At 43.3% G+C, this 26685-nt stretch overlaps 2 protein-coding genes and 1 non-coding gene across 4 annotated transcripts in view; 2 read left to right on the top strand and 1 right to left on the bottom strand.

Annotated features, from left to right (window-relative positions):
- TOMM6 (translocase of outer mitochondrial membrane 6) overlaps window positions 1-26685 on the bottom strand; it is a 401564-nt gene that overhangs the window by 237969 nt on the left and 136910 nt on the right. The gene's annotated exons all lie outside the window — the stretch shown is intronic.
- CCND3 (cyclin D3) overlaps window positions 1-26685 on the top strand; it is a 90879-nt gene that overhangs the window by 31534 nt on the left and 32660 nt on the right. The gene's annotated exons all lie outside the window — the stretch shown is intronic.
- Window positions 15159-15265, top strand: LOC115939372 (U6 spliceosomal RNA). The gene has a single exon (XR_004074191.1). It is a non-coding gene; the product is annotated as a U6 spliceosomal RNA (small nuclear RNA).

Below are 26685 nucleotides of genomic sequence, written 5' to 3'. Positions count from 1 at the left end.
GAAGCCACATCCCATTTCCTCCCCAACTTTCAAAGCAGCTCTCCCCTCTGCCTCCTCCGCCCTCCATCCTTGAAGGGCAGTGCCCCAGGGGAGGGGTTACTTAAACTGGGAGGGGACGCTGTTAAGGGAAAGTGGAAGGCAGTGGGTTGCACTGCCACCCTCCCTTTCTGTTGTGGTGTTTTGTTTTGTTTTGTTTTTTTAAGAAGGGGAGGTGGTGAAATGGAGGTGGTGTCATAGGGTGGGGAGGGCAGCACCAGGGACTACCTAGGTCGCTCGCTGACTTTGCCAAGTGTCTAAACTCACAGAAGACCCAACTGTGAAGTTGGCCAACCCATCCTCTTCTGGGCTGACTTCTCTGCCTCTCCTAGGAGACTGGGGTGGGGCAGGTCAAACTCAAAGCCTCATTCTAGAACAAAGGTATTCAAAGTTGCCTTCCCTACATCTGCATCCCCCTGGAGGACTCCTCTACCAGGGATTGCTACAACTCACTCCCCAAGATTCTGATTCAGTAGGACCCAGGACCCGAGAATTTGCCTGTCTGGTTGGTCCCCTAGTTGATGCTGCTTCTGCTGGCTCAGGGAACCCACTTACAGAACTGCTGTTCTGGGGCCCCCCTTAAGATTTTGATAAGTGGGCTCAGCCTAGCCACCGCCAGGGGAAGAACAGGTCACTCAAGGAAGTTGGGTCCCCAGCGGCGGCCTTATCACTCGGGCTCAAATCATAACCCTCCCCGGTGCAGTTTTGTGTTGTTTAGCTAGATTTGGATGGGACTCTGGCTTAAGAGAAGAGGGCAGAAAGAAGACCCCCTCTGTTTGCTTGCTTCCGGCTCCCAGGACCGGTCCGCCTCCAAGCAATGCCTCCTGCCATCTTGAATCTTTTGTCTCTGTGTCTCCTTCCCTGCCCATCGTAGGGAAAGCGATGCCCCTGTGTTCTCTGAAGCTTACCTTTCATCTGTATGCTGTGGGGTATTAGGCAGCTATTCAAGCATGAGGTTAATCTCTATGTGGTGACTTGGGAGTGATCCATCACGACATATTGTAGAGTGAAACTGCTCCACGATGGGTAGAAAATATTCCTGCTTTTGTAAAAACAACCAACCATAAAGCCATACGTGAATATATATAGGCATTTACACGCACACAGACAAAACAGTCTGGAAGGACACTTTCCAACAGAAGTCAGCTCTGGAGGATGGGACATCTCCCCATTTCGTTCCTCTAACGCTATACTTGAGAAAGCCTATCTCCCTCTGTAATTAAAAACCAGTGAGCTGCATATAATAGAAGGTGGTACAGCTCTGGAGAGCTACCCTCAACTATTAACAGTGGGGAGTAGGGATGGGGCTGAGGGCTCTCTCTCTACACAACCCCCCCCCACCCATCCACACCCCCACACAAGCACACTTCTCGACCGTTTGATTTTGTTAAAAGGAAGATTATTAATTTTTTAATTAAAAAAAGAAATAGAGGCAGTCAAGGAAACAGACGGCCTCTCCCTCCCCTCCCCACCACCAGCTGCTGCCCAAAGCCCTTCACACTCCCCCAGCTGCTCTGCCATCTCATTCCTTCCTGGCACCGACATATTTCTCCACCGAGTGGCCTTCACTTGCTGCGTCCATCTCTTCAACAGCCATTCTGTGGGTTTTAAAGAAACATGACATGTTTTTGTTTGTTGATGGCCAGCATTCCCAAAAAGGAAAAAAAAAAAATCCCCTAGCCTTAAAACAGCATCCGCAAACAGGACTCGATCTTGTCCAATCCTGTCTGCTCCTCACCGCACACGCATGTCCTTTCATGATTGTAATCGGCACAAATGCTATCTTGTGTCCTGAAATTTTTTACGTCACCTAATTTTGTAAGCCCGTCTGTGTGTGGACACAGCATCATTTCTTCTATGAATGGTGCTATGGTTGTTTAACCAGGCCCTGATTGTTAGGTCTTTGGGTGGTTTCCAGTTTTTTGCTATTTATTCATTCATGATTTAACCCTCTGCTTTTGGGCCCCGCCTCCTGCCAGCCTATAAAAACTGCCGTCTTAAAGGTCACTGCTATCGGTCTTCCCCCCACCCCGACCCCCCCAGTCTCCCAGCCTCTTCTCAGTCCTTGACTGAGCCCTTGTCCTGACGTTAATTGGACTTGGCCTTATTAACCACCCTCCCTGCCACCCACCAGCCCATCCATCAAACCCATCCAGCCTCTGTTCATTGGCTTTTGTTTTTTCTTTCTTTAATCATTTTTTTTCTTCCAAATACAGACATTTTGACATTTGCATTGTAAAAGAACAGAACAACTAATAAATGTGTAATATAGAAAGTAGAAAGTCATTTAATTGAATAATGAATTATATGATCCAGAGGAACATAAATACATATATAAATATATATATAAATTATGAAGCAGTGTAATAAAACTAAACCTGTGATACCCACCCTACAACGTAAATACAACATCAGCAATTCCATGGACATTTCCTGTGTCTCCCTTTTGGTGCCATCCCTCCAATAAACACTATGACATACTCAGTTTTGTTGATCATTCTTCTCATTAATTTTAGTAACTTATGGATTTGAAGCGCTTCTAGCCAAACAATCATATCGTGTATTACCAATGACATTATTGTTTCTTTCTAATCTATACCTTGAATTTATTTTCCTTTGCTTTCTGCTATTGCGCCAATGTAATGTCAACTAGAAGCAGGAACAGCGGGCCTCCTTGACGTGTTCTGAGTTTGAAGGAAATGCCACTTCTTCATATATATATATATATTTATTTATTTATTTGTTGGTAATCTCTACACCAATTGTGGGGCTCAAACTCAGGACCCGAGGTCAAGAGTCACATGCTCTTCCGACTTAACCAGCCAGTCGCCCATCCCCATTTTTCTTAATTGAAGGATAGTTGACACACAATGTTACATTAATTTCAAGTATAGAACAAGTGACTTAACAGGTTTATAGGTTATGCTGTGCTCACCACGGGGGCGGCCACCATCTGACACCATACAAGACTATTCCACCGCCATTGACTGTATTCCCTGGGCTGTGCCTTTTATTCGTGTGGCTTGTTCATTCCCTAACTGGAATCTTATATCTCCCACTCCCCTTCACTCACTTTGCCCATCCGTCCATACCCCCGGAAGTGCTTCTTAGGGTTCCCTACTAATAATAATGATTGGTATAGGGTTTTGGTAAATGCTTTTTAACAGGTGTTGAATTTTATCAAATGCTTTTTCTGCATGTATTGAAGTGATACTATGTGTTTTCTTTTTTTATTGTGGATGCTCTAAATTACATAAATATTTTAATGTTAAACTTTCTTTGCATTTCTGGGATAAATTGAATTGTCATGTGATATATTATCTTTTTATTTTTTATTTCTTTTTAAAAAGATTTTATTTATTTATTTGAGAGAGAGAGAGCGGGGGAGGAGCAGAGGGAGAGGGAGAAGCAGACACCCCGCTGAGCAGGGAACCAGATGTGGGGCTCTATCCCAGGACCCTAAGATCATGACCTGAGCTGAAGACAGCTGCTTAACCAACTGAGCCAGCCAGGTGCCCCTGTATTATCTTTTTAATATGCTGCTGGGTTTGGTTTGGTCTGGTTATATTTTGAAAAAACAGGATCAGCATTTATGCTCCTAAATTATTTAACCTGTCAGTTTTCTTTCTTATACTATATTTGGCCGGTTTGGAATTAGGATTTTACTAATATCATTGAATAAGTTGAGAGGGTTTCTTTATTTTTTAATCTCTAAGAAAAAGTGGCATAAAATTGGAATTGATGTGTTTGTGAATGTTTGGTCAAGCGTTCCTAGAAAACCTTCTAGACCTGGTATCATCTTTGTCAGAAGATTTTATATTTTGTTTACAGCTATAAGTAAAATGACTACACATCCTGGTTTGCCTGGGGCTAATGCCAGGTTTTGCCTATTCCCTGGCGTATTTATTAATAATACCCCCTTTCACTTTTAAAGATGTCCTGGTTCGGGTGATAAAATACGTTGTTATTCTGCATATAGGACTGTATAGGGACTATATAGTTTTTCTCTTTCTTCTTGGATTAGTTTTGGTAAGTCATATTTTTCTGTAATATTGTCCAATTTGCTTCAAATTTATTGGCATAAAGTTGTTCATATAGTTCTCATTTTTAAAACTCAGCTGCAGGGGTGCCTGGGTGGCTCCGTTGGTTAAGCATCTGCCTAAGCTCAGGTCACGATCCCAGGGTCCTGGGATTGAGCCCTGCATCTGGCTCCCTGCTCAGCGGGGAGTCTGCTTCTCCCTCTCTGCCACTCCCCCTGCTTGTGCTCTCTCTCTCTGTCAAATAAATAAATGAATGAATAATTAAAAAAAACTCAGCTATGGCCTTAAATATATCACTTTTAAAATCTCTAACATTGTTTATTTATATCTTTGTTCTTGATCAATACTACCTAAGTTTTGTCTATTTTATTAGTCCTTTGAGCATACGACTTTTGACTTTCTTGATTTTCTCTACTATTTATTTTCCATTTCATTAATTTTTGCTCTTATTTTATTGCTTTCTCCTTTCTGTTTTCTTAGGATTTATTGTGCTGCTCTTTTTTTAACTTCCTAACTTCTGAGCTTGGTTGATCAATTTGGGATCTGTTTTCTTTTCTAATATGTACGCTTAAGACTATATACTTCCCTGTGTTTTTTAGTTGCATCCTATATGTTTTTTTTCTTATTGAATATACATATCATACAAATTATGTACGTACAGATCTTAAAATCTTCAGTTTTTTTAGTTTTGGCAAATGTAAATGCCCATGTTGCCATCATCCAAATTGAGATATAGGACATTTCCATCATTCTAGAAAGTTCCATGGTCATGGGGTTCATTATGGATCGGTCTACCCTTCACCACCAGAGTTAGTCAGTTTAGAAATATACTTGGCTAGAAGTTCATCTAAGTGGAACCATACAGTATATACTCTTTTGTGTTTGGTTTCTGTCACTCAGTACATGTTGCATGTATTAATTTGTTCCTTTTAATTACCGAGTTCATTCCAGTTTACAGATGGATATACACTATTGGCTTATTCATTCTCTGTTGATGCACATTTGGATTATTTCCAGGTTTTCACTATTATGAATAAAGCAACTGTGAACATCCTTGTACAAGTCTTTTGTGGGCATAAACTTTCATTTCTCTTGGGTAGGTATCTTGAAGTGGAAAAGCTGGGTCTGAGTGTAGGCATCCCATAAGATTTACAATAGAGCATTTTGATTTTCATTTAGTTCTAGTTCTTAAAAAATTTCCATGAAGATTTTTTCTTTGACCTCTAAGTTATTTGGAAGTGTGTTTTAAAATTTCCACATGGGCAGAAATTTTGTTGGTGATCATAATTTCTAAGTTAATTCCATTTGGGTCAGTTAATACAGTCTTTATAACACACATTTTTTTGAAATGTTTTGAGACTTGCCTTATGACTTAATATGTAGTAAATCTGTATGCTCAGAAAGAATGCGTGTTCTCCAATACACATACACATATACATATTTATTTAACAAGCTTGATATCTGTACACATACATACATATACTATTTTTTGTCTGCTTGATCTATTATTATTTTCATTTATTTATTTATTTTTAAAGAGTTTATTTATTTATTTGACAGAGAGAGACACGGTGAGAGGGGGAACACAAGCAGGGGGAGTGGGAGAGGGAGAAGCAGGCTTCCCGCTGAGCAGGGAGCCCGATGTGGGGCTCGATCCCAGGACCCTGGGATCATGACCTGAGCCAAAGGCAGACGCCCAACGACTGAGCCACCCAGGCGCCCCGATCAATTATTATTTTTTAAAGATTTTATTTACTTGAGAGAGAGAGCATGAGTGGGGGAAGGTGGGGGGAGAGAGGCAGAAGGAGAGGGAGAAACAGACTCCCCCGCTGAGCAGGGAGCCTGACCCAGGGCTCAATCCCAGGACCCCGAGATCATGACCTGAGCCAAAGACAGATGCTTAACCAACTGAGCCACCAAGGTGCCCCTTGATCTAATCAATTATTGAAAAAGATGTATTAAAACTCTCTTGCCCAGATGTGGATTTATCGATTTCTCCTTATAGTTTTGTCAGGTTTAGCTTTATGTATTTTGAAGCTTTTCTTACTTGGGATATACAGATTTAGAATTACTGTATTATTCTAGCAAACAAATTATTATTGTAGCAGATTTTCAAATCATCATATGGTGACTATCTTTTATAATGCCTTTTGCCTTAGCATCTATTTTTTTAAAAATATTTCATTTATTTATTTGAGAAAGAGAGTGAGTGAGCAAGAGAGAAAGAGTGAGCATGAGCAGGGGGAGGGGGAGGAGCAGAGGGAGTGGGAGAAGCAGACTCCCAGTTGAGCAGGGAGCCAGATGTGGGGCTGGATCCCAGGATTCCAGGACCATGACCTGAGCCAAAGGCAGACGCTTAACCAACTGAGCCATCCAGGCACCCCTGCCTTAGCATCTGTTTTATCCCATGTTAATATTTGGCATAAACTGGGGCTCATGGGTGGCTCAGTCGGTTAAGTGTCTGCCTTCGGCTCAGGTCATGATCCTGGAATCCCAGGATCCACCCCTGTGTCAGGCTCCCTGCTCTGCGGGGAGCCTGCTTCTCCCTCTCCTCCCTGCCCATGCTCTCTCTCGCTATCTCTGTCTCTCTTTCTCAAGTAAATAAGTAAATAATCTTAAAAAAATATTTGGCATAAACTTCCTTTCAGTTAATATTTATTATATTATTTCCATCATTTAACATTCAGCCTTTCTATGTATTATTTCTTTTCTACCTGTGCTTTTAATGAGGCTTGGATTAGAGGTCGGAAGACCATTCTAATATTGACTGTATCTTGGAGTCTTAGGTTCCTCATCTTTCAACTGAGTGTCAAAATACTTGCCTTGCCCATCCCCCTTCACCACGTTGTGAGCATCAAGTGATATGAGATATGTGAAATCATTTTTAAAGCTGTAAAGTGTTTTTGCAAATTATTGTCTTTCTAGCCCTTTAATAGTGAGTGTCCCCCAAAGTTTACTTAAAGCCATAGTGGTTAAGAGCTTAGCTGATTACTAGAACTATACTTTTGCATTTGTAGATACTGTTTCATAGGATGGCTACAAGATGTAAGTGTATAAAAGTACTAAATTAGAGGCGCCTGGATGGCTCAATTGGTTGAGCATGTGATTCTTCTTGATCTTGGAGTCCGGAGTTCAAGCCTCATGTAGGGCGTAAAGTTTACTTTAAAAAAAAAAAAAGTACTAAATTATCTGGGGCATCCTAAGTATTCAATAAATAGTAATTCACTGTCTTTATGTTTATGATTTTTTTTAAAGATTTTATTTATTTATTTGACAGAGAGAGACAGCGAGATAGGGAACACAAGCAGGGGGAGTGGGAGAGGGAAAAGCAGGCTTCCCACGGAGCAGGGAGCCCGGTGCAAGGCTCGATCCCAGGACCCTGGGACCATGACCTGAGCCGAAGGCAGACACTTAACCGACTGAGCCACGCAGGAGCCCCTCTTTATGTTTATGATTATGCTTATTGTGTTGCTCTTGCTTTTATCTGAGTTCTAGCTCCTCAACTTACCAGAATGTGACCATATATAACCTGAGTCTCAGCTTCCTCATCTTTGAAGTTGCAATAATAATCACTACTTCCTGGGGTTGCTCTGAGAATGGAGTAAAATAATGATGAGGGGTGCCTGGGTGGCTCAGTCAGTTCAGTGTCCGACTCTTGCTTTCTGCTCAGGTCATGATTTTGAGGTCATGAGATCGAGCCCTGCATGGGGCTCTGTGCTCAGTGGGCAGTCTGCTTGGAATTCTCTCTCTCCCTCTTCCTCTGCCCCTCCCCCTTCACTCTCTCTCTAAAAAAAAGATGAAAAGAGTTCGGCGCAGTGCCTTGCTACCATGATCTTGATCTACAGGATCTCCCCTGCTATTAGAGTTCTCAATGTTGACACTTTTCTGATGGCCTAAATCACACTCTAACGTCTTACCTGACCTTGAAGACCTTATTTAAAATGCTGGTGGAGGAGGACCACTTGGGTATCTTACCATCGGTTTAGACGTTCTGTCCAAAGGTACATTGTTCCTCCTTTCTCCCCACTGAATCATCTCAGTTTCTTGAGCACCCAAGTGATGGGCTTATATTAAGCCCTACCCTTAAGGAGCTCACCACCCAATAGAAGACTGACCCCAAAACATCCACTAGAAGTGCCATTGTAGAAATTCAAACAAGGTGCTTCAGGAGACCCTACAGAAGAGATGAGCCCTGTGGGGAGGAGACTGACCAATTTAGGGATAGCCTCCCAGACCAGGGGGAGCCCATTTCCCCAGCTCCACCAAACAAACTAGCACTGTCGTCTGTCATTCTCCCAATACAGCAGACTGTATTGTAACAGGGTTACATAAATTCAGACAGCTTTTTTCACTTCCTAACCTCCAAGCAGTGACTTGGGGATCTAGGCCTCTTACATCTTGTGGTGACACAGTGTCTGGGACCCAAAAGCCCTCTATTAAGCACCTTCTGCCTCGGAGACATCTTTGACATCAGCCACTCCCGACCTGTTCCTATGGCTGCTCTTCTTGGGAAGGCCTGGGCCCCGGAGCAGAGGGGAGGCACCTCAGTAGTCCCATGTGTTCCATCTCTGCTTGAGGAGACCTTCAAATTTTTCTGCCATCTTGTTGACTATAATAATCCTTTCAACCAAAAAAAATTATTTTGGCACTCAGACCAGTGCTTGGCACATAGTAGGTGTACAATAAGTATTTTATTTATTTATTTATTTATTTATTTATTTATTTATTTATTTATTTATTTGAGAGAGAGAGTGTGTGCACGAGTAAGGGGAGGAACAGAGGAAGGGGGAGAGTGGCAGACTCCGTGCTGAGTACAGAGCCTGACGAGGGGCAGGATCCCAGGACCCTGGACTCATGACCTGAGCTGAAAACCAAGAGTCAGACGCTTAACCAACTGAGCCACCCAGATGCCCCTACAATAAGTATTTTTTAAATGCCTGAACTTCTCTCAGCTCCAGGAGGTGCTTAGAGGTTATTTGCAAGGCTAAATTAAACTCAGCAATTGGGTGGGTTGATAGACAGAGGGAACTTTTTTTTTTTAAAGATTTTATTTATTTATTTGTCAGAGAGAGAGAGAGCACAAGCAGAGGGAGTTGCAGGCTCCCCGCTGAGCAAGGAACCCGATACAGGGCTCAAGCCCAGGACCCTGGGATCGTGACCTGAGCCAAAGGCAGACGCCCAACGGACTGAGCCACCCAGGCGTCCCCAGAAGGAGCTTTTGAATACTACACAATTAGGGATGGGAGGATCTCCTTTTTTTTTTTTTTTTTTTTAAGAGCTCGTTTCTTGGTCACCTCTAAACTGCCCCTGAAGGCAAGTAAAAATACACCTCAGTTCTACAGACTTTCCAGCCCTTTTGCTTCCTCCTGTAGAACCAGAAAGGAAAAGTGAAAGGGTTGAGCAGAGGCCTTGGGGGGGCCTGATCCTGGACGGGCAGATCTCACTGTGTCCTCTCAGCACTTGGGGAGCCCCCAGCAGGGCCAAGCGCAGGTTCTGATGGATTCCACACTCTAGATTGTCCATGTCTGGCTGTGGGAACTTGGGCAAATTCCTTCATCTTTTCGTGCCAGTTTCCTCATCTGTAACATAAAGATAATAATACCTCTCTCCCCTGGTTTTTAGATTGATCAAGTTAATATAATAAAAAGCATAGGCCAGTGACACAGTGTAAGTGCTATATAATTGTGGATATGGCCATCCTTAGGGACAGAAAAGAAATGATCACCTGAAATCCTAAAACAATAGACTGAGGCTGTTCTTGGTGTCCAGCCAGATTCTCGTGCTGCTCCTGGTTTTCAGCTCACACTATGGCTCTAAGTGCTTTGGTAAAAAAAAAAAAAAAAAAAAAAAAAAGGAGATCCTCCCATCCCTTTTGGTATTTTCATGGCCTCCTAAGTCAGTGCTGCCCCAACCTAATCTCTGCCCCCTTACCTGTCTTGCCCCCAGTCTGCCTCATCTACCCCAGAACACTCATACTGCTCCCCACCAGCCAGATCTTTGCTCTGCTACCCACTCACCAGCCCACCTTAGTTTGCCTCTATCACTGTCCCAGGGTCAGGCTCTGCATGTCAGTGCCAGCTAGTTAATCTGATAAACGGATTTCTCTGAAAATACTCATTGGAGCCAGTGCAAAGGTTGCTGCTTCATACAAAGGTGCATTATGACTGGGGCCTTCTGGAGAAAATGCCCCGCCCTTTGTGTCCTAGTCTGTGGGAGGGAGAGATAGAACAAATTCAAGCTAGGAAGCTGGGAGAGATTCAGGCCATTCAGCTCCCCTAAAAGAAGACGGATCCTCTTTGAGCATCCACCAAGTTGGCTGGGGAGAGGGCACACAAATATGCTGGCAGGGACATGACAGGGGAACATGGCAGAGACATTTAATCAGTAAATTTCTAGATACAGAGCTAGGATATAGAAAAGGTAAGACTTGTCTCTGCCTGCAAGGAGAGAAGGAAATGCAAGTACGCAATTAGTAAGCACACAGAGTAAGCTGTGTCCTGAGCTAAAACAGACACAAATCATTGTAGCTAGGGATGAGAGATCCATTCAAATGGAGGATTTGGAAGATTCCGTGGAGAGGCTGATGGTGGCCTTCGAACTGATGCCTGAAAAGGATTATTTTTATTTATTTAAAAAATTTTTTTTAAATTTTAAGCAAACACCACACCGCATGTGGGTCTCAAACTCAAAACCCCAAGATCAAGAGTCACACGCTCCACTGAATGAGCCAGCCAGACGCCCCTACAAGGATTATTATTAGTAGTAGTATTTTTTAAGATTTTATTTATTTATTCCAGAGAGAGAGAGCAGGGAGAGAAGCAGAGGGAGAGGAACAAGCAGACTCTCTGCTGAGCATAGAGCCCAATGCGGGGCTCAATCTTAGGACCCCAAGATCATGACCCTGGCCGAATCCAAAAGTCAGACGCTTAACCGACTGAGCCACCCAGGCGCCCTGGAGGATTATTTTAAAGAGGGGCACCTGGCTGGCTCAGTTGGAAGAGCATGTGACTCTTGATCTCTAGTTGTGTGTTTGAGCCCCATGTTGGGTGTAGAGATCACTTAAAAATAAAATCTTGTGTAAGACTGTTGAATCACAGACCTGTACTTCTGAAACAAATAATACATTATATGTTAGATTTTTTTTTTTTTTATTTGACAGAGACACAGTGAGAGAGAGAACACAAGCAGGAGGAGTGGGAGAGGGAGAAGCAGGCTCTCCACAGAGCAGGGAGCCCGATGTGGGGCTCGATCCCAGGACCCTGGAATCATGACCTGAGCCAAAGGCAGCCGCTTAACAACTGAGCCACCCAGGCGCCCCAATACATTATATGTTAAAAAAAAGGAAGAAGATAGCAGGAAGGGAAAAATGAAGGGGGGGAAATCAGAGGGGGAGACGAACCATGAGAGACTATGAACTCTGAGAAACAAACTGAGGGTTTAGTGGGGAGGGGGGTGGGGGGATGGGTTAGCCTGGTGATGGGTATTAAAGAGGGCACGTACTGAATGGAGCAATGGGTGTATGAATCATGGAACACTACATCAAAAATAAATAAATAAATAAATAAATAAATAAAATCTTAAAAAAGGTAAAAATAAAAATAAAGTATTAAATTTTCTACTAACAGTAGGAAGTCTACAAATAAGAGAACACAGAAAGAAAAGAAAATCACCCACTCTCTCACAATTGAAGGTGACCTCTGTTACCGGCAGATAATGGAGTTATGGGTGATTTCTGTTTGCTATCCATTTCTGTATTTTTTTTTTAAAGATTTTATTTATTTATTTGAGACAGAGAGAATGAGAGACAGAGAGCATGAGAGGGAGGAGGGTCAGAGGGAGAAGCAGACTCCCTGCCGAGCAGGGAGCCCGATGCGGGACTCGATCCCGGGACTCCAGGATCATGACCTGAGCTGAAGGCAGTCGCTTAACCAACTGAGCCACCCAGGCGCTGCCCTCCATTTCTGTATTTTTAAGTTTTTTATCATGAGTTTTACAATAAAAAGAACACACATTTATAAAAACAAAATTTAAAACCTAAAGATAACTCACTGCTAACATTTCAGCATGTTATCCTCCTAGGCTTTTTGCAATATATAATCTTATCATTCCGTTTGTACAAGTATAGATAGCTGCTTTTTTTCAATTTCTCAGCATTTGCCCTGCTCATTATAAATGTTTCACAGATAGAACTGAGTGGCTGTGGGATGTAATTCACATAACTATTTCCCTGCCCTCGGACTGTAAGATTGTTTACACATTTTTGCTATCATAAATAACCCTTTGTGGGTTTTTTGAAGATTTATTGAGAGAGAGCACAAGAGAGAGCATGAGTGGGGGAAGGGAGGGCAGAGGCAGAGGGAGAGAGAGAATCCCAAGCAGACTCCACATTGAGCTTGGAGCTGGACGCGGGGCTCCATTCCATGACCCTGAGATCATGACCTGAGCTGAAATCAAGAGTCAGACACCCAACCAACTGAGCCACCCAGGTGCCCCATAAATAACCCCTTGTATATTCCTATGCATAAGTAATTTTTTTTAATTAATAAACTTATTTTTTAGGTTCAGAGAAAAACTAAGCAAAAAGTGCAGAGCGTTCTCATATATTCCCTGTCCCCACACATGCACAACCTCCCCCACTGTCATCCCCACCATGGATGTCCTGCACCAAAGGGCACATTTGTTCTAATCATTGTCCCATTATTATCATTATCACCCAAAGGCCATGGTTTACACTAGGTTCACCCTTAGTGTTATACATTTTATGGATTTTGACAAATGTATCGTTACATGTATCCACCACTATGGTATCACACAGAGTTGTTTCACTGCCCTAAAAATCCTCTGTGCTCCATCTATTCATCTGTCCTTCCCCACTAGCCCCTGGCAACCACTGATCTTTTTACTCTTTCCATAGTTTTGCATCTTCCAGAATGTCTCGTAGTTCAAATTGTATAATATGTAGCCTTTTCATATTGGCTTCTTTAACTTAGGAATACGAATTTAAGTTTCCTCCTTGTCTGGATGAAGCATAGTTTATCCATTCACCAACTGAAGGACATCTTAGTTTTTTTCCAAGTTTTTGCAATTATAAATAAAGCTGCTGTGAACATCCACATGCAGGTTTTTGTATGGACATGTTTTCAGTTCATTTGGGTAAATGCCAAGGAGCACAATTACTGGAATTATGGTAAGAATGTATTTAGTTTTGTAAGAAACTGCCAGACTAGTCTTCAAAGTGTCTCTACCATTTTGTGTTCCCACCAGTAATGAAGGAAAATTCCTGTTACTCCATAGCATTACAGCATTTGGCGCTGTCCGTGTTCTGGATATTGGCTGTTCTAATAGGTGTGTAGTGGTGTGAAATAACAGAAGAAATATATGTTGGTCTCTGCACCTGGTTTCTGGCACAGAGCTCCTAAACCCCTGTAATTTCCTGTGATAAGAGCACTAGGAGCATCTTTTGTTCTAATATTTGATCTTTGACCCAGGTTCCTGACATAGGGATCTTAAGTCCCTTGGAATTTCCTGGGTGATAGGAGTGTCTTTTGTTCTAAGGAGGTGACTCTGGGTGGGTTCCTGGATGGCTCCTGTGTGGGTCTGCTCACTAGAAAGACCATGATTCAAAGCTTGGAATTTTCAGCCCTGTCCTCCCATTCTGGAAAGAGGGGAGAGGGGATGAAAATGGACTTAATATTTAATGCCTCCATGATGGTTGGGGAGCTTCCAGGTGGGTAAACACATCCACGTGCCAGGAGGGTGATACACCCCAACTCCACAGGGACAAAAGCTTGGAACCCTCCCAGATCTTGCCCTATGTATCTCTTCGTCTGGCTGATCATGTGGCCTTTATCATATCCTTTAATAAACTGGTAAGCATAAGGAACTGTATTCCTGAGATCTGTGAACTAGCAAATTAATCGAATCTGGGAAGGAGGAGGTTATGGGAACCTCTGACCTGTAGACAATTGGACAGAGTTCTGGGTAACCTGGGACTACTACTTGTGATTAGCATCTGAAGTGGAGGGAAGTCTTGTGGGAGTGAGCCCTTAACCTGTGGGATCTGACACTATCTCTTAAGTAGAGAGTGTGAGAATTGAGGTAAATTGCAGGACACCCATGTGGTGTTGCAGAATTGCTTGGCGTGGGGGAAAAAAACCCCACACATCTGGTGTCAGAAGCAATGTGAGTATGGTAGTCATGTGAGAGTAAAGGATAAACATATAGGAGGACTATAAGGTTTTTCCTATACATGTGATATCTCATCTTTATGTTAATTTTCATTTCCCTGATGACATATGATGTTGAGCAACTTTTCATATACTTATGTGCCATCTGTATATATTCTTTGGTGAGGTGTCTGTTCAGGATTTTTGCCCATTTTTTAATCAGATTGTTAATTTTTATATTGTTGAGCTTTAAGTTTATATATTCTGGGGTTTTTTTGGTTTTGGTTTTGGTTTTTTTTTTTTTAAGATTTTATTTATTTATCTGACAGGGAGAGAGAGCACAGGCAGGCAGAGGGAAAGGGAAAAGCAGACACCCTGCTGCGCAAGGAGCCTGATCTATGCGTAGCTCTATCCCAGGACCCCGGGATCATGACCCGAGCCAAAGGCAGACGCTTAACCAACTGAGCCACCCAGGCACCCCAAGAGTTTACATATTTTGGACAACAGTCCTTTATCAGATGTATCTTTTGTAAATACTTTATCATAATCTGTAGCCTGCCTCCTCATTCTCTTGACATTGTCTTTTGCAGAGCAGAAGTTTTTAATTTTAATGAAGTCCAACTTATTAATTATTTCTTTCATGGATCATACCTTTGGTGTTCCTTCTGCAAAGTCATGACCTTATCCAAGGTCATTTAGGGTTTTTCCTGTGTTTTCTTCTAGGAGTTTTGTAGTTTTGAGTTTTATATTTAGGTCTGTGATCCATTTGGAGTTAGTTTTTGTGAAGACTGTAGGCCTATATCTAGATTCCTTTTTTGGTGGATAGATGTCCAATTGTTCCAGCACCATTTATTAAAAGAATATCTTTGCTCCATTGTATTGCCTCTGCTCTTTTATTAAAAATCAATTGGCTATAGTGCTCATTTCGGGAGCACATATACTAAAATTGGAACAAAACAGAGAAGATTAGCATGACCCCTGTGCAAGGATGACACGCAAATTCATGAAGCATTCCATATTTTAAAGAAAAAAATATCAGTTGGTTATATTTATGTGGGTCTATTTTGGGTTCTCTATTCTGTTCCATTGACCTTTTTGTCAATTCTTTCACCAATACCACACTGTCTTGAGTTTGGGTATTGTCAATCCTCTCTGACTTTGTTCTTCTCCTTCAATATTGAGTTGGCTATTCTGGGTCTTTTGTCTCTCCATATAAACTTTAGAATCAGGTTGTTGATATCCACAAAATAAGTTGCTGGAATTTTTATTGGCATTGTGTTCAATCTACAGATCAAGTTGGGAAGAACTGGCATCTTGACAATATCGAATCTTCCTATACATGAACATTTAGTTCTTTGATAGCTTTCATTGGAGTTTTGGAGTTTCTCTCATTTAGATCTGTTTATATGATATTTCATATCAAAAATAAATAAATATTTCATTTTGGAGGGGGCTGCTAATGTAAATGGTAATTTCAAATTCCATTTGTTCCACTTGCCTAGTATATAGGAAGGTGATTCACTTGGGTATATTAATCTTGTATCCTGCAACCTTACTACAATTGCTTATTTTTTTTTTTAAGATTTTTTATTTATTGATTTGACAGAGAGAGACATAGCGAGAGAGGGAACACAAGCAGGGGGGGTGGGAGAGGAAGAAGCAGGCTCTTGGCCGAGCAGGGAGCCCAATGTGGGGCTCGATCTCAGGACCCTGGGATCATGACCTGAGCTGAAGGCAGACGCTTAACGACTGAGGCACCCAGGCGCCCCTACAATTGCTTATTAATTCTAGGACTTTTTGTTGTTGATTCTTTTAAATTCTCCATATAGGCAGTCATGTCATCTGTGAACAAATACAGCTTTGTTTCTTCCTTCCCAATATGTATATCTTTTATTTCCTTTTCTTGTCTTATTACATCAGCTAGAACTTCCAGTACAATATTGAAAACAGTGGCTAGAAGGGACATCCTTACCTTGTTCCTCATCTTAGTGGGAAAACTGAGTTTCTCATCATTAAGTATGATATTAGCTATAGGTTTTAGGTAGATGTTCTTTATCAAGTTGAAGAAGTACCTCTCTATTCCTAGGAGCTGTGAGTTTGTATCATGAATGGGTGCTGGATTTTGTCAAAAGTTTTTTCTGCATCTGTTGATATCATCATGTGATTTTTCTTCTTTAGCCTGTTGTTATGATGGATTATATTAATTGATTTTTGAATGTTAAACCAGCCTTGCATACCTGGGATAATTCTCACCTGGTCATGATGTATAATTTTTATACATTGTTGGATTCAATTTATTAATATTTTGTGGAGGATTTTTGCATCTATGTTCATGAGAGATTTGATCTGTAGTTTTTTTTCTTTTCTTGTAATGTTTTTGTCTGGTTTTGGTATTAGGGTAATGCTGGCCTCATAAGAATACTTGGGATGTATTCCTTCTGCTTCTGTCTTCTGAAAGAGATTCTAGACAACTGGTATAATTTCTTCCTTAAATGTTTGGTAGAATTTGCCAGTGAACCCATCTGGGCCTGGTGCTTTCTGCTTTGGAAAGTTATTAGTTATTGATTCAATTTCTTTTATAGAGGCCTATTCAGATTATCTATTAGTAAATTTTTTTTAAAGGATAGATTTCTAGAGATAGGATTCCTGGTCAAGAGTTGACCAGAGCCTTGGTGGTTCTCAGTCCTGGCTGGACATTAGAATCACCTGGGGGAGCTTTTTAAAAATCCCAATGCTGGGTGCCTGGGTGGCTCAGTCAGTTAAGCATCTGCCTTCGGTTCAGGTCATGATCCCAGGGTCTTGGATTCGAGGCTTTGTCAGTCTCCCTGCTCAGCAGGGAGTCTGCTTCTTCCCCTCTCTCTCAAATAAATAAATAAAATCTTTTTTAAAAATTTACTTTTCTAAAGGACTCTTTGGCTCCTGTATTGGAAGCAGTGTGATGGGGCGTCTGGGTGGCTCAGTCATTAAGTGTCTGCCTTCGGCTCAGGTCATGATCCCAGGGTGGGCTCCCTGCTCATCAGGAAGCCTGCATCTCCCTCTCACACTCACCCTGCTTGTGTTCCCTCTCTCACTGTCTCTCTCTGTCAAATAAATAAATAATCTTTAAAAAAAAAGGAAGCAGTGTGCATAGAGACCAGAGTGAAAAGCAGGGAGGTCTAGATATAGGCTATTATATTTGCATGGGTGAGAAATACAGGCGATTTGAATTTGGGAGGTCAAGGGGCAGATGCTGAAAAGTGTTTGGGTTCACGATAGATATTCCAAGGCAAAGCCTATCGAAGTTGCTGATAGATGAGATGTGGGTCATGTGAGAAAAAAAGGAGTAATATATAACTCCAAGGTATTTGCCCTGAGCCAGTGATGGTGGAGCTTGGGTAGAGGGAGGGTGGGGGGTGTTGGAAGTAGGTTTGGGAGTGAAAGAAGAGTTCAGTTTAAGCACAGACCAATCAAAATTGATGTGTCCTTTAGAATGTGTGTAGGAAGCGTTGAAGCAATGAAGATCCCATATGCTAAGAATATGTATTGGGGTGGGGGCTAGGGTATGGAAAAATGGGAGATAAAACACACTGCAATAGGGGCGCCTGGCGGGCTCAGTTAATGGAGTGTGCAACTCTTGATCTCAGGATTGTGAGTTTGAACCCTATATTGGGTGTAGGGATTACATAAAAATAAAATCTTAAAAAAAAAAACAAACTAAAAACACTTCAGTAGATTATACAGGGCCGTGAATGCCAAACTAAGGAATTTGAAATTTATATGATAGGAATGGGAGGAAGTTTGGAAATTTTTGAAATATAATTAATATGATCAGAGCTTAACTTTACAATAACAGTTGTGTGTTTAATAACATGAAAAATACTCATGAGATAATTTTCACTAAAAGTTTAGATGTAGTGTGATTATAGCCAAGTTTTAAAAAAAAAAAAAATCTCACATATGGATAAAAAAGGCTTCATGTATTAAAAAAGAGAGGCTGGAAGGAAGTTATCAAAATGTTCGTAGAGATGGTTTAGGTGGTTGGTAAGACTATGAATAAGATTGGATTCTTTTTGCTTTCTTTTCTTTCTGCTTGTCTGTATTTCTCAACTTTTTTTAACTGAACATAACTACTTTTATGATGAGAATAAGCTTAACCCAGCAACTTAAATGTGTGCAAGAGGGTGCCTCGATGGCTCAGTCGGTTAAGCATCCGACTCTTAAGCTCAGCTCAGGTCTTGATCCCAGGGCTGTGAGTTCAAGCCCCGCACAGTAAGTAAGTGAATTAATGAGTGAATGTGTGCAAGACAGGAGGGAGGAGTACATTAGATGCAGAGAGTGGAGGCAGGGAAATGGGTTGGGTTTACTGCAGCAATCCAGGGGAAATGGAAGGAGAAGTTGAACTGGGGCAGCAGCCACGGGAGGAGGAGGGGAGTGGAGGTATTTCTTGCATTCAGATTGGCTGTGTAAGGGAGCCTTATACAACAAGTGTGATAGTTAAGAGGAGGGGCTCTGGAGCCAGGCTGCTGAAGTTGGAATGTGAACTTGGCCACATACTTGGGCAAAGTAGTCCTTGTGCTTCCTAAAAATCTGTCAACAGGAATACTAATTATACCTACCCCATGAGGTTGTTCTAGGCAGGAACTGAGTGAATACATATTAACCACTTAGATCAATGCTTGGCTAGTAGGGCGCTGGCTGCTGTAGCGATTACTCCTACGCCTCACCTGGCCTCACTGGAATCGCTGCTGAAGGTGGTTGCAGAATGTGCAGTGGAGGGAAGAGAGGAAGGTTCCTGAAACATTATCCCTAACAGATTAATTTTTTATAAGAATATATGTATATATTTTTAAATATTTTATTCGTTCATTTGAGAGAGAAAGAGTGAGCACAAGGAGGGGGAGAGTCAGACGGAGAGGGAGAAGCAGGCTCCCCACTGAGCAGGACTCTGGGATCATGACCTGAGCTGAAGGCAGACACCTAACCTCCTGAGCCACCCAGGCGCCCCTGTATTTATATATTTTAAAAAATCTTAGTAGTTAGAGTTTTTTGAAACTAAGTCGGGCTGTCTCAAATGGTGAGCTCCCAACACTGAGGAAGTTTTAACAAGTGCTGCATGGATCACTGGGGGCTGGTACAGGGCTGTGATTCCAAACTAGTTTTCATCAGAGGATGTACTGCGTTTTTTGTGTAACTAAGTTCATTTCACTGAAAGTACTATCCTTGGGACGCCTGGGTGGCTCAGTTGGTTAAGCGTCTCCTTCGGCACATGTCATGATCCCGGGGTCCTCAGATTGAGTCCCGCATCCGGCTCCCTGCTCAGCGGGGAGCCTGCTTCTCCCTCTGCCTGGCACTGCCCCTGCTTGTGCTCTCTCTCTCTGTCTCAAATAAATAAATAAAATATTTTAAAAAGACAAAAAGTACTATCCTTTAGGTGTGCCTGGCTGGCTCAGTTGGTAGAGCATGCTACCTCTTGATCTTGGGGTTGTAAGTTCGAGCCCCATGTTGGGTGTAGAGTTTACAAAAAATCATCATCGTAATAATGAAGATTAGACAAACCATAATAGACGCTTAATCGTAGGAAACAAACTGACGGTTGCTGCGGGGGAGAAGGGTGAGGGGATGGGGTAACTGGGTGATGGACATTAAGGAGGGCACGTGATGTAATGAGCAATGGGTGTTATATAAGACTGATGAATCACTGACCTCTACCTCTGAAACTAATAATACGTTGTATGTTGTTAATTAATTGAATTTAAACTAAAAAAATAAATAAAAGGAAAAAATAGTAATAAAGATTAGATTTTAAAAAAAGTACTTTCATTTATTCTGAGCCTTCTCTAAGGGTTTGGTGTTCAGGTATTCTCTGTTTTATGAAATATGGTGTATATATAGACCAGAGGTTTTTTCCCTAATAGCCTCACTTGGCAGTAGTCTTACTTTTTGGTGTCCAAAATTTTGGGGGAAATTTTATTGGTCTTTGAAATGTAAATTTCTGGGAACTAGGGTTGTGGGGAAAATGAATAATTTGGTGAGGCTGAAGTCAAGGTGCCTTTGAATCCCCTTCTGAGCCTGAGATTCTCTCATTTCAGGGCCACAGGTTGGACCCCCTCATCCCGGTGAGTCATTCTGCAAATGAGAGCTTTTAGGTGGAGGACTGGGGAAAGAGGTGAATGGTTCTGCACAGCTCTGCTGCTGCAACTATCGTAGAGTTCTTCCAGTACACCCTCTGGGCAGCCAGCCTGTGTGAGGGACAAGCTGCCCCGAGGCCTCGAGCAAACAGCAGCTTCACGCATCCTTGTATGCCAACTTGCAAGCGGATGCTGAGGGCTCCAGGTGGGGAGGCTCTGTGCTCTGTGCCACGGGGCCAGGAGATGTTCCTGAGGTCAGTCCACCAGGGTCTCTACCCCACGGAGCTTAGAGTCTGACATCCTTCATATACAAAGGACAGTTTTGTTAGCACAACTTCCTCGTATATAAAATGAGGATAATAGTACCATCCAGCAGCCACGGAGCGGCATCTCTCCCTACTTCCCTCACGTCCAGCCAGAGCTGCCAAGAAGACTCCGACTCTGAGACATAGACCCTGAGATCAAAACAGAATGGATACAGCAGCAGTGTGCTGAGTTACCTTTGAAGAGAATGGCTGGTTCCAAACCATGACACCTGATGGTCACTGGACCCAAACCTAACATATCTACAAAGAAAGGTCCATTAGCTCTGGACACTTTATTTATTTATTTATTTATTTATTTATTTATTTATTTATTTATTTATTTATTTATAAAGATTTTATTTATTCATTTGAGAGAGAGAGGGGGGAGGGGCAGAGGGAGAAGGAGAAGCCAGCTCCCCGCGGAGCAGGGAGCCCGATGCAGGGCTCCATCCCAGAACCGGAGATCATGACCTGAGCCGAAGGCAGACGCTTAACTTACTGAGCCACCCAGGCGCCCCAGCTCTGGATACTTAAAAAAAAAAAAAAGGCATGAGGTCACTGAGTAGAGGGGGGACCGGACCTGGCCTAGTGATTTTCCATTTTGTGGAAAAAGTCACCTCTCCCAGCCCATGCCCCCAACACAGGAATCTTGTTGGCTGCCTCCCTTAATTCTACTCCTCTACCCCCCCGAACTCCCTTCTGCTTTGCTGCTGGCTGCCTTTGGGGAAGGGTCTACAAGGAGAGAATGTGCCGGCCAGTGGCCTCAGGTGCCTCTGTCCTGTCCACTCGGTCGCTGTGTCTCCCACTGTTGGTTTTCACTTGGCTGTGTGGGGTGCGCCTCTGTCTTGGGGCACTGGTTACCTTGAGGTTCCCCCAGGAGTGGAGGCCCCCCTGGACATGTTGGCAGGTCCTATTTTGGAGCCTGAGAAGCTGAGGAGGTAGGCCCAGGCCTTGCTGAGGTCATGCCCCCCTTGTGGCCTTGGAGCTTGCCTTCCCAGGCCACACCCCGTACCTCCAGTGGTCTTACCTTGCCCCCGCTGGAGTTCCTTCGGTTCAGCTCCCCGGGTTCTTGTGAAGATGAAGTCCGTCAGTGGCGGAGAAAGCGCATTCTCACATGTTCAAGCATTATAAACATGTAGACTATGACCATCATGATCAAATGGGACCATGTGTGCATAGGCTCTGAAAAGTGTAACCCTATTGCCCTACGAATTACCCGGGTTCTGTTGGGAGTCAAGAACCGTGGGAAATTGACAGTTAGTCTCAAGAGAAATAGCAGATTGGCCACCGGCCGCCCCCCCCCCCCCCACTTTGAGGGTTAAATTGATAATAGTGCCAGGGTTTACCCAGAGGAAGAACTAAGATGGGAACTGAGCGGGGCTGTGGTTCAACAGGTGGCTGCCTCTCTGTGACCCCGGCTAAGTCGGGCTGTTGTTGAGTGGTAACCGGGGCACTTGGGACCCTCCATCAGGAGCCTGCTGCAGACAGCCGCTGAGTTTCCAGTAAAGCTCAAGGGTAGTGCACACCATCATGTGGCTCACCATACCCTGAGCTCAGGCTATTGTTTTTCCACTGGACTGAAGTGAGCCCCAGCACCCTCCAGCTGCCCCTGTTCCAGGGGAGAGGGCTAGTGCCTGCTTAACCGGTTCTTGCCCACGACAGACACCCCTGCCAAGGGGCCCACGTGGGCTGCATCCAGGTTGATGGTGCCCATCTGGAGTAGCTCAAGTGTTCTTTTTCAAGGTGGTGTGTTCTGGGCAACTTGGACTTGCGTTTATATTTAGGAATCACCAGGCAGGTGAGAGGTGGCATGGGAGTGGGGGGGTGACAGTCTCCGATTAGCTGCACTGAGTACTCATCTAAGGATTTAACATGTTATCTCATTTGATTCTCACCCCCAAAAACCCCCGGGTGGTAGATCCTATTTACAGATTAGGAAACCGAGGAACAGAAGACCTCATTAACCAGTCCAAGATCGTACAGCTATTAGAAAGTGACAGAACCAGGATTTAAACCAAGTAGGAGTGGAGTCCGACTGTGGAGTCGGAGCTTGCTTTATTATTATTGTCATTTTTCCGATGCATACCTAAGGCAGAGAGAGACTTGTCAGGGTCACACGGCTGGTATGTGGTGGACCTGGGAGTCAACCCCAGGTCGGTCCACCTCCAGGGTTCACACTGGTAATCACCACTCAATTCTGCATCCGTGTTTGCCCTTAATATTCAACAGTAACGTGCAATATAGCATTATATGTAACGTAGCACGACATTCTATTATAGTACATTCCCCTATTATAGTATAATCTGTTATGAGGTTACAGTTTATTTGATGAATTCTCTGTTGTTCGACATTTAGGTTGTTTCCATTTTGTCCCTATTATAAATAAATGCCAAGTTTTTTTGTTTGTTTGTTTTTAAGAGAGAGAAATGGTAGGAATGTTGTTTGGTTTATCAGTTTATTTGTTTCTTTTCAAGGATTTAGAGCAGATGGGCTGAGCTCTCAGACGCTGGAAGAATTGGAGGCTTTGAGTTGACTGCTTGAATGGGGAATGAAATTCTGATTAGGAATGGTGCCAATGTGGAGAGAAGGAAAGAACAGACCCTGTGCTTCAGCCCAGGGATTTGGTGTTGCCTGCTGAGATAGAAAGTTGGGGATGCATTTCAGAAATATCTGTAATTCCCACTTTGGATATTTTAGTGTTCTCTAGCATTTTCCAGCCCAGTGTCTCATTGACATTGCCCAGATACACGTGGGTGGGGCTGGGCAGAGGGTGAGCCATTTTCTTCTCCAGATCAGCCATGTGCAGCCATCTGGAGTCACACCATCTGTCCATCCCATGTCCCTTGCTCCTTCGGCCCTTTCCAACTCTGCTCCCGTTGAAGTTTCCCCTTTGGTTCCTATGTCCCAGGTCGAAAACGGATGAGGAGGCCTGAGCACATCGTACACATTGATGACCGTCCTCAGCATGAGTCCAGGCCTCACCTCTTGTATGCTCACAGCTTTGTGGGGTGGGGACCTCTACGAAATCGCCATCTTATGGAGGAGGAAAAGGAAGCTTCAAGAAGTTAAGGGCTTGCCAAGGCCATGTAGCCAGGGACTGGTGGAGCTGTGGTTCAGAGCCAGGGCTGTCTGAACGCTGTGGCCACATCATGTGAACTGCCACATCTACTTTGCAGCCTTCATGATACACTATAAAAAGAGGAACCTCTAGTTCTCGGGGGGGAATCTGCAGGAAATCAGCAGGAATATGTCCAATTACCTGCATGTGTGTTTACCAGATGGGCTCACTTAGAGGTTGTTGGGACGGAAAAGGATCCTGGAAGTATCTCTTTCCTACCTTATTTTTAAAGTATGTCAGACGAGGTCTAGAGAGATCAACGGACATGCCTAAGGGCAAGATGGTGGCCCAACCAGATTAGAACCAAGGCCTGATGCCCACCCTGTGGCTCTCTAGAGGCAAACAGCTCTTAGCTGTACTCTCTCTGGAGCAGTGGGAGCAAAAGCATGTGCCAGGAGGATAGGTATAGAGAAATAGAAGTAGGTTGGTATGGCTGGGCATTGCTAGGGTTCGTGCAGATAGGGAACCACAAGAATCCTCTGATTTCCCACTCCCTATTCCAGCACACACCTAAATCCTAATTCCACTGTACGGAAAAATACAAGTGGGGGCAATTGGCAGGAAGGCAGCATGGCGTAGTGATTAAGAGTCTGGGCTCCAGGGGTGCCTGGGTGGCTCAGTCAGTTAAGCAGCTGCCTTTGGCTCAGGTCATGATCCCGGCGTCCTGGGATCCAGCCCCGCGTCGGGCTCCCTGCTCAGTGGGGAGCCTGCTTCTCCCTCTCCCTCTACCCCCCAACCCCCGCTTGTGCATACTCTCTCTCACGCTCTCTCTCTCTAATTAATTAACCAATTTAAAAAAAGAGTCTGCGTTCTGTCATTAGACAGCCCAGGATTCACATCCATCCCTGAGCCTCAGTTTCTTCATCCACAAAATGGGAGTTCCAACTGCTTATCACATGGGGCCATGGTAAGAAGGAAATGAGACAATGCTTGTAAGGAGACTAGCGCAAGTTTGTGGAAAGAAGAGAAGAATCTTGGGGTTGTTTGAGTTGGTAGAAAAAGGAGAACACAAAACTGGTAACCAAATATGTGATTTCAACAAAAGGCCAAGTATTTCTTCATTTCATCTGATTCATTATTTCCCAGAGGCATTGTCGGTGGGGTGCTCATTGCACATCCCCACATGGAGGCGAGCGGCTCGGTGGCCTCTCTTCTGGTGAAGAGTGGGGGTGGGCTCAAGATAATACAGGATGCTTTTTACTTCCTGTCTTAAAAGGGGTGGGAGATGGCGAAAGGAAGATTGTTAATATAAACTTGAAATCCAGATTCTTTCTGAAGTACATCTCCTCAGCTGTTGGGACCTCAGATGAACCTCTCGCTGTCTCAATTGTCTCTTTACCACAAGGTCATTGAGATGGCCACTTAATAGCCACTTTACATGTGATATCTTATTTAATCCTCAGACAAGCCTGCAAGATAGATATTACCATCCCATTCTAGATAAAGGAGAAGACTACAGTTCGGGGAAGTTAAGTAACTTGTCAAAGGCCACACAGCACACATCCCAGCGAGAGGAGGATCTGTGATGTAAGCCCAGGGCTGACCCCAAAGCCCACGTGCTTCCCGGTCTACCCAGGGTAGATTCAGATTTTGTTGGGTCTAAAGCTTATGCAATTTTGGAAGCCCTCTTTAAGGAAAGCAATACAAAATCACAAATTAATATTACAGATACAAGAGTGGATATTTACTTAGATTTTGCAATGAAGTCACAACATATTTGAAAAACATGTCAGAGCCCAAATATCACAAACATCACAAAATCCAAAAAAATAACATAGTATTTGTGATAACTGCTTGACACTCCTCTGTAACACCTTTGTCCTCCGTCTTCTGGTTACATCCTCTTTGGTTGCATTCCCCTGTGACGATGATTTTGTAATCTTTCCCATGGAGAAAATAAAAAAGATAACTCAGTGTTTCTCTAGTGTCGTTGATTGAAAGGTTTAAAAAAAATTATTGATAGTCTAGAAAAGTTTAATTCAGCTTCACAAGTCATTATTGGTAATGTCATATAAATATCAGGATAACTGTCAATTTTGGAAAAACCTCCATCAAAGTTTCTTCCATAAGATTTTAGGGCATTTCATGTTTTCTGGTGCCAGTGATTCATCTAAAATAATCTTCGAATTGGTGACACTTCTTATCCAATTTTGTGTCAGCTAAATGTTATCTTTGTTATCAGTATCATGGGTTAAATCAGCAAAAAATTCTCCTCTTTTCTAGTACAGCCTCCTGTCTCCCAACCCTTTAAGATGGAATGAGGATGGTTATATTACTGAAAGATTCATAATTAAAGTTCTTTCTCACAAGTCTATGACCTTTTCAAGGGAATTCATTACAAAATACCGGATGTGAAAACATTTGAAGCATTTGGATGATTTGGCCTGGAAAGAGGAAGGCTGGAGGCAGCAAATGAATAACCACCTTCAAGGATATGAACCTTAGTGAGCATTAGAGTCAGCAGGGTGTATCTGAGCCTGATTCCAAGATCTGGGGAGGGGCTCCGGTAACTGCCTAGTTAACAGGTTCTGCAAGTCACTTTGAGCAGGTTGCCCTAAAATGGATACAAAGAATTAATAGAAAAGTGTGTGAGCGAGAACAGCTCAAACTGCCTCGCTGTGGACTCAAAGTGTGGCCCATGGTCTGGCACCTGCTGTGAGAGCTGGTTCAAAGTGCATCATCGGGGTGGGGCGGGCCCCATGGGGGCACCTGGCTGGCTCACTTGGTAGAGCATGCGACCCTTGATCTCAAGAGTTCAAGCCCCACGTTGGGCCTGGAGATGAGGGAAGGAAGGGAGGGAGGGAGGGAAGGAAGGGAGGGAGGGAAGGAGGGAGGGGAAAGAAAGAAGAGAAATGCATAATTTCGGGCCCTACCCAGGACAGCTAACTGGGAATATGCATTTTCACAGAGCTG

This window comes from Leptonychotes weddellii, chromosome 8 (genome assembly GCF_054177405.1).
Source record: "Leptonychotes weddellii isolate Sample4059 chromosome 8, ASM5417740v2, whole genome shotgun sequence".
NCBI classification, from domain to species: domain Eukaryota; kingdom Metazoa; phylum Chordata; class Mammalia; order Carnivora; family Phocidae; genus Leptonychotes; species Leptonychotes weddellii.
Note: the sequence above shows the minus strand (reverse complement) of the source record. Positions and strands in the feature narration are given on the sequence as shown.